The sequence below is a fragment of the Nipponia nippon genome, unplaced genomic scaffold (assembly GCF_047370975.1).
Source record: "Nipponia nippon isolate SJK-2023a ecotype South Korea unplaced genomic scaffold, ASM4737097v1 scaffold_16, whole genome shotgun sequence".
In the NCBI taxonomy this organism is placed as follows: Eukaryota; Metazoa; Chordata; class Aves; order Pelecaniformes; family Threskiornithidae; genus Nipponia; species Nipponia nippon.
Genome location: NW_028262332.1, coordinates 3,241,013 through 3,255,445, shown reverse-complemented (window position 1 = coordinate 3,255,445; position 14,433 = coordinate 3,241,013). Strand labels below are relative to the sequence as shown.

The 14,433-nt window shown below is 43.0% G+C and overlaps 1 long non-coding RNA gene across 1 annotated transcript in view; it reads right to left on the bottom strand.

Annotated features, from left to right (window-relative positions):
* LOC148056214 (uncharacterized) overlaps positions 1-14,433 on the bottom strand; it is a 28,444-nt gene that overhangs the window by 8,251 nt on the left and 5,760 nt on the right. The gene's annotated exons all lie outside the window — the stretch shown is intronic.

Here is a 14,433-nt window from a genome sequence, read left to right as displayed (position 1 = left end):
AATCTCGGTGCTCTCCCAGCTCAGTCTGCATGCCATAGAAACTGGAGCACAGACCTAAGGGTCCTTTTGGTTAAGGGAAAGCTCCTCATCGACATCCATCTCCTGCACCCAGAGGGCTGCAACTGTGATTTGCTTGGGAGACCCTCTTGTACCAAGGTCTGATCACAGGGAAAGCCTTGCACAATGGGGCTGATGCTCTTTGCTATTTTTTTGCCAACAGGTGTTTGGGCAACATTATCATGTACTGGAAAAGGCACTTTTTGGTGCTGTAGCTGCTGTCTCACCCCATGGGGAGCTGGAAGGTCTGGAAGGGGACCAGGAAGAGGGGATGGTACAGGGAGGGTTAGAGGATGCAACACATTCTGGGCTTCACTGCCATGTCTAAGAGAGGAGGTATGAAAGAGCACTATGAAATATTGAGTGCATGGAAGCATCGAGCCAGAGATGAATCCTGTTCTTCATCTAACAAGCCTAAGGGGCACCCCAGGAAAATAAACCCTTCAAAACATTTAAAATAAATGCAAAGAACATTTGCTTTATACATTGCATGATTAAATTATGGATCTTATTGTCACAGTGTGTAACTGGACTCAAATAGGAATTAGGTAACTGAGGTGAATGCCCACTATATTTCACCTGTTGTTCATACTCTCTCCCAAAGCATCTTGTACTAATTACTGTGCTTGCAAATGGTATACGGGTATTTGGTCTGACTCAGTAGAGTGCTCTGATTCACTGCAGTGACCGAAGACAGTGGGTCGTGACCTATTCGCCATTTTGTTAAGTGACTCTTGACAATCTGCGTGCACTGGCTCCAGAATGGTTTTATTGCACATATGGAGCACACCTTTCTAGTGCCTATTGCTGCTGCTGCTTCTGGCATAAAAATAGAATTACAGCTCTCTCCTTATCCAACTAATATTGAAAGAGTTGTTGATCTCCTGCAGGGTCCAGGTCATAAGTGGCTGAATTCACAAATTTATCTAATAGGTACTCATCCTGTACAAGCAAGTCCAAGGGAGGGAATTTTAACTTGCAGTTTTCAGGAGATTATTGTCAGGTATTTTTCTACCCTTTCATTCAGCTTATGATATTCTGGTTTGTGCATGCTATTTAATAGCAATGGTTTCTTGAGGGTGGGAGAACATTGCTCATATCCGTGGCTGGAATTACTCAGAGACAGAGATAGTATCTACAGTTATTCTGGTGTCCATTGGTACCTTAATCAAGCCAGTTAATGGATGAGGAACAATGTCTCAATCACCTAGCTCAGGTTTTGACAAGAACCAAACCTGTCAGAAGTATAAAAGCAATTAATCTTGGATCCGTCTAAACCACTGTTTAATCTTGTTAATTCCAGTGTTTCAGCACTTCCAAAAGTTTTCAGCACTTGTGGTTTTGCCTCAACCACTCAGCAAAATTCAACGCAAATTCATGAACTGGCTCGGCCAACCTAAAAATGCCTTTTCCAATGAATTGATGATTCATTGAACCATTTTCTCCCAGCTTTAGAGCCACAGCATTTCATGGAAGCCAGTTCTTTGCTCAGAGAGATGGCTATCGCAACCAATTCCACCGTAGGAGTGTTGAAAGTGCAGGCTGTGGGCTGTGCAACCATCTAGGGCTATCTTCTGTGGCAACCTGAACACTTGTGGTACCTTCTCCTTTACCTTCTTTCAATTAATCTAACAGACATTGTCATTCAACTACTGCATTCAGTAAACTATTTACCAGGGTTAAACTTATCAGACTTTGCAGTCTCATTGTGATTGGGATGTGCTTTCATTTGCAGGTCCATCGTGTGCTCTGTCATTTTGCTTTCCACCTGGCTGTTTGTTCTTTCTTTACACTGCACAGTCAGCTGCAGGTCAGACTAAATATTTAGATTTTAACATCACAAAAAAAGAGAGGTAAAAAGTCTCAAAGGTGGCTTATAGAAAATTCCCCTTGATGTGGAGAACCGCTGTCCCAACCACTGGTTTTAATCAGAAAAATGGTTCCCAAACCAACAATTTCCCCAATGAAATAAAGTGCAATCACCAGTGTCTGTCTGCTGCTCTGCGGGATTACTCACTAGAGAAGCTGCCTGACATCTGCCTGTCTCCATCCCCCGTGGCAGTTGCCTGCAAGGATGGGGCACTTGCTCCTCGTGCCCAGGTCCCATGAAGCCTGGCCAAGCTGTACCCTCAGCCATCTCCCCCTGCTGCTGCTCACTATTCCCCAAAGCGAAGGGGTAAGCAGCAGCGGTAGGGCTGGGTCTTCCCCGCTCCTCCGAGCCATGCACCACATCCTTTGCCTACATAGTGACTCACCACCGGTCGTACCGTCCAGCGGCTGTGCATCACCCCGGCATCAGCTCAAGGCATACAACCTCCGCTGTCCCCACTGCACTGCCTTTTATCCACAATCACCTCTTATTCTCTGTTCCACTTCAGTCCCCCAGTCATATGTGTAAATGTCCTGTCCAACTCTGGACCATATCCAGTGGCTTCATCCTTGGTTTGCCCCCATACCCCTACCTTTAGGCTCATCCCAGGCACCTCATGGTTATCCCATCACCCCAGCTCCCTCCTCCAGCCCTCTGCCACTCTCTCCAGTGCTGCATCAAGAAGTGCAGAAGCAGCTTCCTCACTAGCAAGGCAGCCCAGTCTCTTGTTGCTTTAATAGAGTCACTGATGGTGCAAGAGTTCATCTGTGATGAGTGGCTATATTGTGAATAGTCATGACCCTTTGGTGGCCCTACACTCCTTTTCCAGGGAAGCCCAGTGCATTTGGCAGTGTTCCCAAGTGAGATTTAGTGGTAGCAGAATTAGGGAGCTGAGGCTCCAGGCCATGTCACAGCAGACTTTTCTTCATGAAGAACACCCTTTGCATTCCCATGGACCCACGAACTTAAACTTTCAGCCAGCCAGTCCCTCACCTATTGCTACAGCTCCTTACTTCTCCTCCAGCTCTTCCTATATTCCACCTACCTGGCCCGTCTGCTAGTCCCTGACCCCTCTCCCCATGTCTCTTTGTGCACCATCATCCAATCCTTATTGCATGGAGGTATCTTTGGGAAGCGAAGCAAACCAATCAATTTTCAGAGTGTTATGAAATTCATTAGATGATTAGCAGTAAGGGAAGTCTTCCTGAATTACTGGAAAAAAGTACTGACAGAGTTTGCTATCACTGGAGAACCTCTGGTCATGCAAATATTTCATCAGGAACTAGCTTTTGTATTTGGGTTGTAATGCTGCAGTTTAAGAATAACTTCTATTCAGGAAAAAAAAAAGTATCCTAGAAATGTGTCACAAAGCAAAAGTCCCTTTCTCCACCACCCAAGTATAGCAAATGGAGATCAAAGGGCTTAATTTTTCCCATGGTTTCAAGCTGAATAAATACATTGACTAAATAAAATAGTATCAAGTGAAGTGTTCCAAAACAAAATGTCATTCTTACAGAAAAATGAAATCACTCTATTCCCAAAATGCTGAACTTGCATCTTTCAAGCTTATTAAAATGTAACAGTTTTTTTAATTTTCTGAAAAGTTTTATCAGAATGGCCATCTTTCCAAAAAGGGTTTTGCTTTTAACAAACCAGCATTTTTGAGTAGGGGGGATCCACTGCAATGTTTCCAACTGATTGCACACCATTTTGGACGTGGACTCAGAAGCCCACAGTCCCAGTATGGGAGCTGACACAAACGTGCAGTATGACTGTCACAGGCCACTTCCTTCAGCCTAGAGCTACCCTGATAGTTAAGGTTTCCCTGAAGGTCATTCTAAAGCCTGAAGTGGCCAGATATATCCAAAATAAACCCCAAATATGCCATGGCACCCATAGGATTAAGGTTTCCTTGGGTTTGGTGAACTTACCAGCACATATCTACCAGCTATCACTTACTGAGACTCTCCCCCATGCATAGAGGCCACCTGGACATGCAGAAATGCCTGTGGGTGCCCCAGGAGCCCCATCTCCAGAGTCCCTGCTCCTGTTGGTCCTCCCTTTCCCTCTCCCCAAAGCCAGACGGGCTCCCTGCAGGACCATTCTTCATGCACGAGCACTGAAGGGGTTTGCTGCCTGCCCTTAGGGATGCTCCAGGCAAGCAAGGGCAGTTCATGCACTTCAGGCTGGAAGATAGAGCCTTAAAGACCAGATAACCAGTGCTCCGTGCTTTTGCTTCCTATCAGACTTTGCATCATCTGTTCAGACTGCAAACTCACAAGACTGCCTTGTAATATGTTTGTACGGCAACCAATACCGCATTTTTCCATTGCTAGCTGCTACCACGACACAAACAAGGTTTTGTTCAGGCTAAAAAGCTTTCTTAAACAAGTGCACTGATAACCCTGTCTAGCTGCTTATCGGTGCTTTTATGTCTCGTTGCTAGTTTTTAGACTTTGAGGTCTGTGTGTCTCTGCCTAAGTTATTGTTTGGCAAGAAAAATGTGTATAGGAATATAGATAGTGTCGCAAAGCAACAATAATCATAGCCACAGATTAGTGGTTTGGCTGTGTTGTCCCTCCTTCACCATAGATGAGTGAATGACCTATATTTGGCTTGTGGCTAGCCCGTGCCTGGTACATTACAGCCTCAGCCCCTGCCCGCCTGTTCTTCATATTGACTAATAATAACAACAACTTTGTGAGCTGTTTACCACCCACATATATCTATCCCCAAAAAACCCCAGAGGAAATAACATGAGGTAACATGCTTTTTCTATTTATAAACAGAAAAAGATGATTCCCAGTAATAAAACAGATAGATGTTTATCTGCTACAGCAGAAATGTTGAGTCGATTTTTTGAAATTCCAAACGTGAAGTTTCCTTTGCTTGTGTCAAAGCTGTTTCATCTTCTCTCACAACCTACACCACCACTTCCTCTTTTTCATTATCTTCACCAAACTCCTTCCCTCATTCCTTGCCTTGCCCAGCTGCATGTGAAGAGACTGCCCTGGCCCTGCCAGAATGACAGCAACAACCCTCTATCACAAGCGCCCGCAGAGCTTTTCCTCGGCCCATGATCCTGTTTCTGCAAACTGAGTTCGGGTAGAAACTCACTGCAGCTCCATGGACCTCACTTGTCCAATGCATCTGGCAAAGGCTTTGGAAAGATGTAGGGTGTCTCTGCTCCGTTAGTTACTTCTCCATCCTCTGCCTCAGTTTTTCTGTCTGTAAAATGGAAGAGATCAGGTAGATCTTTCTTGTAAAAGGATTTGAGTTCTGGGGTGAAAAAGGTTGTAGTTAGGTGTATTGCAATAGACCCAAAAGCATTAGCAGGTCCTTCTGCTTAGTGCTGGATCCAAACGTGTCTCCTCCCAAAGCACTGACAGAAGAAGCAGGCAAGTTCAGCATGTGCATTGCTGCCTTTCCATGCAGAGCGCTCCTTTAGTCCCCTTCCACCCTCTTCCCTTGGGTTTTTGGCCTAAGAAACTCAAGGCAAAGCCATTACCATCTCATCTAAAATTATCCTCCTCTTTCAAGGGATGCTGACTGATGGCGAGGCCATATGTTTGCACAGCTCCCACCCAGGTGAGCGTGCCACTTTCCTCCCAGAGCCGCAGGGGAAGGTGGGACACAGCAAGTGGCATGGCACTGGTCAGGCAGGATGGCTGTGGCAGAGCTCAGACCTGAAAACAGATTTCTTTTCAGTCTGTTTTATCCACAGGCCAGCCTCCTCTAGAAAACAGCTAAACAAAACCAAAACAAAACAGCTTGTCAAGACACATCCTGAAACTGCCTAATTACATTTAAGAGTGGCCACAGAGAAAATGGGATGTTTTTGCGTTTGAGTGGGTGCCTCTACCTTTCAAATGTTTGCTGTGCTTTTCTTCATTCGAAGCACTGTTTGAAGCTGCAGTTTGTAGTTTCCCATCCTGCACATTCTGAGAAACATAACATACCCTGTTAGAGATTTTCCCTGCTAAACAGTTGCAGTGTCAGGAGTGAGCAAATGATTTGGGCTCTAGAAAATGCCTTTAATGAGAGAAATTTGAGCAATTCAGTTTATTTATTTAATCAAACTGAGGAATGATGAAAATTTGAACCAGGGTCCATGTGAGTTTAAGTTAAGAAAAGGAAAGTTTTGACCAGTGGAAATGAGAGTTAATGACAGATGAGGTGAAAGAAAACTACAAAGCTTTCCTCTTTTCTGTCTTTCTGTCTGACTCTGTCAATCCAATAGGAAAGAGAAGCAAATCCATGAGACTGAAGTTAGTTAAATATTGGCACGACTCCTTGAAAGAAATGGCAGGTCCATTATGACTTGAAGTCTTTGAAATGAAAGCTAGCTGTCTTTTAAAATGAAATCTTCCAGTCTAGTTGAGTTTCCTGGTTCAGTTGTGCTCAATAAGGTAATTTCGAAGGAATTCAACAAGAGAATTAGTACTGATGTATCCTGGATGACAGAATTGGCTCAATAGGTGAGACACAACCTTCAGAAATGTATCCAGCAAAAATACACACAGTTGCTTATATATGAGTAAAAATGTGTTATATTTCAAGACAAATTTTCTACAGTAATCTCTAGTACTGCCCATCCTTCATCTCACTCTTGTTTTGATTTATCTACTATTTGACTGTCACGAATTCAAGGCTGAAGCTATCATCTTTTATGTGCACAGCCCTTGCTGCACCACACTCACACGCGTGTGAGTAGCCTGAGCTAGCAAGTGCTTGAGGAGTTCCCTGGCCTGATTTAGAAATGATCCAAGTTTTATTCTCTACTGGAAGAAGTTACTGTCAATAAGAGAGAACAACACTAGAGTCTTAGTATTTTCCCAGTGTCTTTACACCCTGAGATATAAAAGATGTACACTTGTCTATGCCAAGCCTGCACCATCCATAGATTTCCAACCATGACAAAGGGAATCCTTGACTTTTTTCTTCCAGGTATGTATTCAAGGCTGAAACTATACTAACAAGACCAATATGAGGGTGTCGTGGTTTAACCCCAGCCGGCAACTAAGCCCCACACAGCCACTCGCTCACTCACCCTCAGTGGGATGGGGGAGAGAATCAGAAGGGTAAAAGTGAGAAAACTCACGGGTTGAAATAAAGATGGTTTCATAGGTAAAGCAAATGCTATGCACGCAAGCGAAGCAAGGAATTCATTCACTCCTTCCTATCAGCAGGCAGGTGCTCAGCCATCTCCAGGAAAGCAGGGCTCCATCACACGTAACGGTGTCTTAAGAAGACAAACGCCATCACTCCAAAGGTCCACCCCTTCCTTCTTCTTCCCCCATATGGTGTGGAATATCCCTTTGGTCAGTTGGGGTCAGCTGTCCCAGCCGTGTCCCCTCCCAACTTCTTGTGCACCCCCAGCCTGCTCACTGGTGGGGTGGGGTGAGAAGCAGAAAAGGCCTGGACTCTGTGCAAGCACTGCTCAGCAGTAACTAAAACATCCCCGTGTTATCAATATCAACACTGTTTTCAGCACAATTCCAAAACATAGCCCCATACCAGCTACTATGAAGAAAATGAGCTCTATCCCAGCCAAAATCAGCACAGAGGGCCAAAACCAAGTCCAAATCTCAGGAGCCAAGGAGGACCAATAAACCAATCTATTTTCACTTAAAACGAACTAGGTGTTCACACAGTGCAGAGAACTCTCTCTTTGAAAACAGACATCTGATAGTAAAGACTTGCATTGTCAACCATTATATTCCCAGTAGACAAAAGTATATAGATAGCAATTCAAATTGCTTAACCTTCATGCTTTTTTTTTTCAGACTCCATGAAACTTTCATAATGAAACCCTAAAAAACTAGGTGAAATGTATGGTTTCATCTGGAAACCATGAGCAATTCTGTGGTTGCTTAGGTTTGTACTGAAACTAGTCCAAACTAGGTAGTATCTTCTAGCTGAATTTTACCTGAAGATTTTGAATTCATTCATACCTGAAACTGAGAGTGAAAATTAGGGGGCATGAACCCATATAGTCTAAAAGAAGGAAAAAGGGTTTGCCTGAAACCGCAGGTCAGGTTTGCTAATTGAGTTTAACACCACTTTGAGTTGCTCTGTGTGATGTTTGCTGCTGACTCACTGAACCATGGCTGCTGTTCGGTGGACCCCTTGACTCTGGCTACCTGCGAATTGTCAAGTTGCTGTAGGAACACATGGGTACTCAAGTGCTGCTGTTTTCATAGTAGCACCTTTGAATGCATGGGTGAGTCTCACCTTGTGGCATTCCTTCTGCTTTGCTCTAATCAGCTAGAAATCCACATGTAGGCTGGCAGGCATCCATTGGGGAAAAGTCTGGGGAAAAAGTACAGAGAAGTAGTATTGCCAGAAAAACCCTTGCTATTTGGTACAGTGGTTCGTGTTGATGGGTTCTCTTGATTGTCCTTCAGGCGTCTCAGTGTCCAGCTCTTCTGGGCAGGGTGAAAAACCTGCTTTTCCATCAGCAAAACCTGCTGTGTGTTGTATGCCCAAGGAAGTGCGAAGACATTTGCATAAAGGCATCAAAGAAAGAAATAAAGGAATTCGGGGAAGCGGGGGGGAATTCAAGAACAGGCAAGATTAAATTTTTCAGCATAAGCCTGCATAAATTGAGACTGACATTGTTAAGGTTCCTGGGTTACATTAATTCAAGAGAAGCTGAAGCAGAAATGATATGAATATCAATGGAAATGCACAGAGCTTTTGTACATTGTGATTGGAATCAAAGACAGAAACACCAAATTTAATTCCACAAAGGGCAAACAAAACAGGATCCATGGTGCAAATGTCCTTATTGTGGATAAGAAATACAGCTTTGATAAAGCTTTGGGTATTTTTAGGGTAACTGTTCTAGTGAAAATACTGGCAGATTTTGCCTGACATTCACCTTTATAGGGACAAAGAAGGACTGTCACTCGAGGCTGAATATTTTGATCTTGCTTTTTCATTCTCGTGCGACTTATACATTTTCTCTGGCTTACATAAATGAACAGCCAGTTTTTCGAGAGGTGATCATGCCCTGGCAGTCATGGCTATTGTGTGACACAGTGATGCCTAGATTTTCTTATCCCACTGTTACGGTTCCTCCCTGGATGCACCCAGCTGAGATAGCTCTCAATCCCTCAGTCACCCCTGCTTGATAATGGCCTCTTATCATTTCATTCCCAAACATGATGCATTATGCTTATTTGCTGGCTGCCGCCATCAGAAGGGTGATGTCAAAAGATGGATGTGATTTTTCACAGGAACCACAATGATTAACTTCTGAGCCCTCTGCCTGCTAATGAGGTTCATGCTCCTAAATCACAAGTGCCCCCAGTTATTGTCCCTGCCTTTAGCTATCTGAAACCTATCTAGACTAAACAACCTGTCTAGGCTGTTTCTATAATCCCTCCATGATATGGGTTGGGGACATAAACCTTACCAAACTGATGCACCCCACCTAACTCAACTATTTTAAGCCAGGGTGAATCACTTGCCAAGAAAGCATGGTCTAGCTTACACCGATGCCTGCCTTCAAAATTGGCCTGGGGAGGCGAGAAGCATTTCATCCAACACATTTATAAAAATCTTGTCTCTTGTCAATGAGTAGAGCTTGTGAAAAGCCAAGCAACTCTGAAAATTCACTGTAGAAAAATGCTCAGCCAGAGTTGTAAATTAGAATAGTTATAAATTGCATAGGGCTGGGATCTGAACAGCTCTGTTTAGAGAGGTTGATTGCAGCCAAGTGCTACACTGCTCCAAGGAAGGAACTTGCAGCTTTTCTTATGGTGAGTTTTGTCTTTAACTATAGTTATGGGAGACTAGAAAGCAGCTACTGCTTGCAGGTGTCCCAGGCCCAAGCTTGTAATCAAAAGCTACCAGTAGCTTCCAGCTGACCTTGTGCTAATTGCCATGAATAAAAAGCTCCAGATGACTTTCATCATTTAAGGTTTTTTGAAACATCGTTCTTGCCTCATTCTTAAGATTTCTACCAATTCCACATCTGGAAAGAGAGCTCCTGTCTCCCTGAGGAGGTAGAGTTTATTTCCTTCTTTTACCATTGATTTTTTGCGTGGATTTTGACAGATCACTTAAGCTAAGATGCCCTTGGCTGTAGCTTTTCTGTATGTGCTCAGGCTCCTAAGCCATGTCACATCAACTCTGTAGAGGCCTGGGGACCTCTTCAGGGAGCCTTTTTGGGCACCAACACCTGAAGAGGGTCCCCAGACTTGAGTGCACAGCTGTATTTAACCACCGAGCCTGTATAGAGGCACTTTCAGCTTCTGATGCTTTATTACTTGTCTTTAACAGGGAGATAGAGGAGAAACACCAACATTGACCCACCTTAAATAGGTGCTGTGAGGATAAACCCATCTCAGACTGTGAGGTGACCCAAGGTAGCTCTGGTACCTAAGGCAGCTAAGTCTATCACATACTTTACAGTGGAAATTTTGTGAACTCTTTCCTTCCTTGCACTATAGGGATGGAAAAAATAAACAACCTCACAGTTTCTTCCCTTAGAAGAAGAGTGATGGAGTTTTATTATTTTGAGAAAGGTGAACTACTGAAGCCTTTCAACTTGCCAGAATTATAAATATACTTGCACCCTACGTTCCTGCTCTTCCTGTGACGTTTATACTGCACTTCAAGTTAGTTGCGACTTGGGCTTTTCACTGGTTCTCATATTATGACCCAATAGGGTTTAGTGTACAAATGCCATCCTGAGCAGACTGTATATTTCCCTTTTCATAAGACACATGGAGATTTAGTAGCTGTCAAATCTAGAATGCCATCCTTTCATGTGGTCTTTATTTCTAATCTGGATACATTATACTGCCTGCTAAATTCAGTCACGGTGTAATTCTGCTCTTCTAGTGATGTTTAACCGGAGATGATGTGGTCCCTATGAAGAAGGGTTCATTATTTTCCATCTGACCTCCAGATCACTCATCTCTCTTCAATCAAAAACTTTCAACACACTTGTAATACGCAGGGAACACAAATAACAGCTTTTGACATAAATCAGACCAACTAGTCTTTAGTCCAGGATTCCACTTCTTACCATGACAATTACTAAAAGTTTCATATTCACATACAGGAAAATTCTTGTTATTACAGCCTAACATTTCCAGAGCAATGCCTTTCCGAAGCTAGACCCTTGTATCTATGTCTCCAAAGATGCCCCGCTTCCTCTTTCTACCTAATAGGCACTGTCACCATTTCTGAAACCATTGCTCATCTGCATCCCCAGGTGTCTACACGCCTCACACTCTTCCTTAGGTGGAGTGGGAGGGACACATGCAGATGCAAAACACCGCTTGAGTCTGATCCTGTCCCACATCTCAGACCTCCACCTGATGTTTCTTTGCCTAGTTCATCAGCATTATTATTTTCCAGGTTGTCTGGGTAAAACCATTATGCCCTTTTCCTGAATAGCATGTCGGATTATGTGATCTAAAGGCCCTTTTCTGACTTAAAATCTGTGAATGTTTATGTACATAGAGTGTAAGATCCTTTTCTATGATGCCTTGATCGCAGCGCTGCATTTCTCTGCCAACCCTGAGTATATCTGGATACAGCTGGTTTCAGTGCCACTTCACCTTGTACAACTCATGGTCAAAGCGTGTTGTCTGCAGACCTCATCCAAAGTCCAACACAACGAACTGGAGCCATTGCCTTCACTTCTGTGGGTTTCAGCACTTACAGTTATTTCTTCCTGCTACCCAGATCCATTTATTAGAACCTCCTACTGCTGACCCAAAACCACCACATGGATTTGCTCAGGCCAAGATTTTCAGGTGTGTCCAGAGATTGTAAGAACCATACTCAGACGAGGAGTGCAAATGTCCTTTTTTTCCCTCTTAATGAACCTCAATAAATGTCTTTTTTTTTCACTCTTAATGAACTTCAAAGTGGTACAATCCTCTTTCTTTTGAATTTAGACCCTAGGGTAGGCACCAGAGTCCGAATATGCTTCTGGCTGGATCAGTTTTTTATTATGCTGCTTGAATCACACAGAAATGCCCTGGTTTCCAGGAAATGATGTGAACCATGCTGGAAAGGAAGATCCTTCCAGTGTTTTGTAACAGAATAACTGGAATTTCAGGTATCTGAAATCTCTAGACATGCCTGAAAATCGCATTCTAAATAACTCTGCATTTTTTCATTTAATCTATGCTATTAATTATCCCATTTCTTCCAGCTTTGTGACTGGTGCATTATCTTCTTCATCTTACTCCCAAGTCATTAATCAGAATACAGAGGGGTTTAGTATCCAGAAAAGAGCTTTTCCACTTGGATTGACTCTTCCCAGCAAATGCTGCTGAAAGATACCAAAGATTTTCCAGCAAAGCAGGCAGCTCCCTTCTTTGGGGAGGATGCTACATGGGAAGAACTGTTAATGTTTGGGCAGACAATAACTCCTACCGAGCAAATGCACTCTCTAATAAATCTGTGGAAGCTGTTGCACTTTTATAACTGTTCCATTTGTACTGCTTTATTATTACATTTTATTATCTATCCTAATGCCTCTGGTTTCTACCTGCACTTCAAAATAGATGGATGGTGCATATCACCTACAGTATAAAAAGGTGTTTTTCCCCCTATAGCCAATTTTCAGCTAATTTAATACACCTGTTTTTCTATCGCCTTACAAGGCTGAGTAATATAATTCTTTTGAAAAAGGAAGACAGTTGCACAGCACGAATAAACAATATGTAGCTTCCCAAGGAGATAATACTGTGCAATGCCAGCTCTAATCTTTCTTTTTTTCTCTTATTTTCCTCCCGTCTGATGTCTATTTTTATTCAGTAATTTTATTTGAGAAACAAAATGAGAAAAGAACATTGCTATTCCTGGAAACCTTCCAATATGTTTCAGGAGCAGAAGGCTTGGATGAGAGATACGCAGCATCTCCCTCAAAAGACCATTTTATGGCGACAGCCAACAATATCATTGCAACAGTGTTAGGAGTGTGGTATTGGAGTGTTATTTACTTCATTCTGTGACCAACCTTTGGATCAGGATCACATGAATAGACACAGATTCTAAAAAATATAATTTAAAAAACCCAACAAACAACTTTGTCAACCCTGGCCCAGGCACCCATCTCCCTTGTCTCGTGCTGAGATGTGGAGTTCAAATATAATGCTGAAGTGCAGTACAAGAGAGTGATTCATTGGAGGAAACTTAAAAACCTCTGACAACAAGGTGATTCATACCTTAAGTCCTAATGACACTTTGCAGTAACCTCAATTTACTGATTTTGCATTTCCATATCAAGTGATTTACAAGTGCCTGCATGTGCTCACGCTTGTATGTGTGTACTCAGGTGCAACTCAGCTGAAGTTAAATAATCCTGTCTTTAACGGGGTCTCTCTTTGAAGATAAGAAGCCCAATAGCATCTTCGCTATCTAAGATCCTTAATTAGAGGGGTACTAGGAATCACTCAGGATAATAAAATATACATTACGGTGCATCTCTGAGCTCTCTTAGATCTTGAAAAGCTAAGGATGAGGTTCTGGTAGCAAACTACTTGGGTGTAAACATGAATGATGGTTTTGATGAGAAATGCACCCAGTTCCCATTGAGGATAAAACCAGGAACTCTATAAAGGCACCTATACACTTCACAGCCCTGGATTTCGGTGACAGCTGGGTACCTACGCATCTTTGAAGAATTGGCCATTAATGCCTTTCAGAAAGGTTTTCAGTTCTCATAGACTTCAGTCAAGGGTGAATTTCCTTTGACCACATGGATGGGTTCTCAGTTCTCAGCAAGTTTATTTCCTTTCATCAGAGGAGCAGATAAATAAATATTAACAAGGGGCTGGGATATTTTGTGTTTTTCTGCTAAAGAGACTCGCTTGCAAACTCTACCAAGAAATAATTAGAACTGCTGGTTTTGTGGTTCACTTGTTTTCTCCCTCTTTGTCCTTTTATGCAAAGCTGTCTGCTGCAGAGGACGCAGCATGTGCCAATGCAAATACAGTGCAAGCACCTGCTATTTAGCCTCTTGAACCGGAGCTTGTGAGAATTGATGCAACATTGGTCAGAAGGCATGAAAAGCAGTGAACTGTGCTCTGGAAATCAGGCATAATCAGACAGATAGTGTGACAGGGTTTGTAGAGTGATGTTGTTAGGAACTAGAGGGTAAGAAAGATTGCACTAAAGTTATGTTTGGAAGTGCATCACCACCTACAAGCCAGGATATACAGCCACAGTACCCCAAGAACACCTATTTAACAGGGAGATACGGTGGTTTATTTACTGCCAAAGACAAAGCTACAGAAGTATCCACTCATCCTGCAGTATTAACCAGTTTAAAAATTACTGGCTGCCTTAATAGTATAGCTGGCTTAGCTGAGAAGTATTTCACTTCTACATTTCAAGATATTTCACTCATCACTAAAGGGTAATCGTTCATAGATCCTGCTGTTACCTGGAGCAATCTTAGGTGTTTGTCTTTGCTGTCTTGGAACACTGTATAGCATGATATCACTGCATGTGTGGGTGCTCTGTGCTCCTAT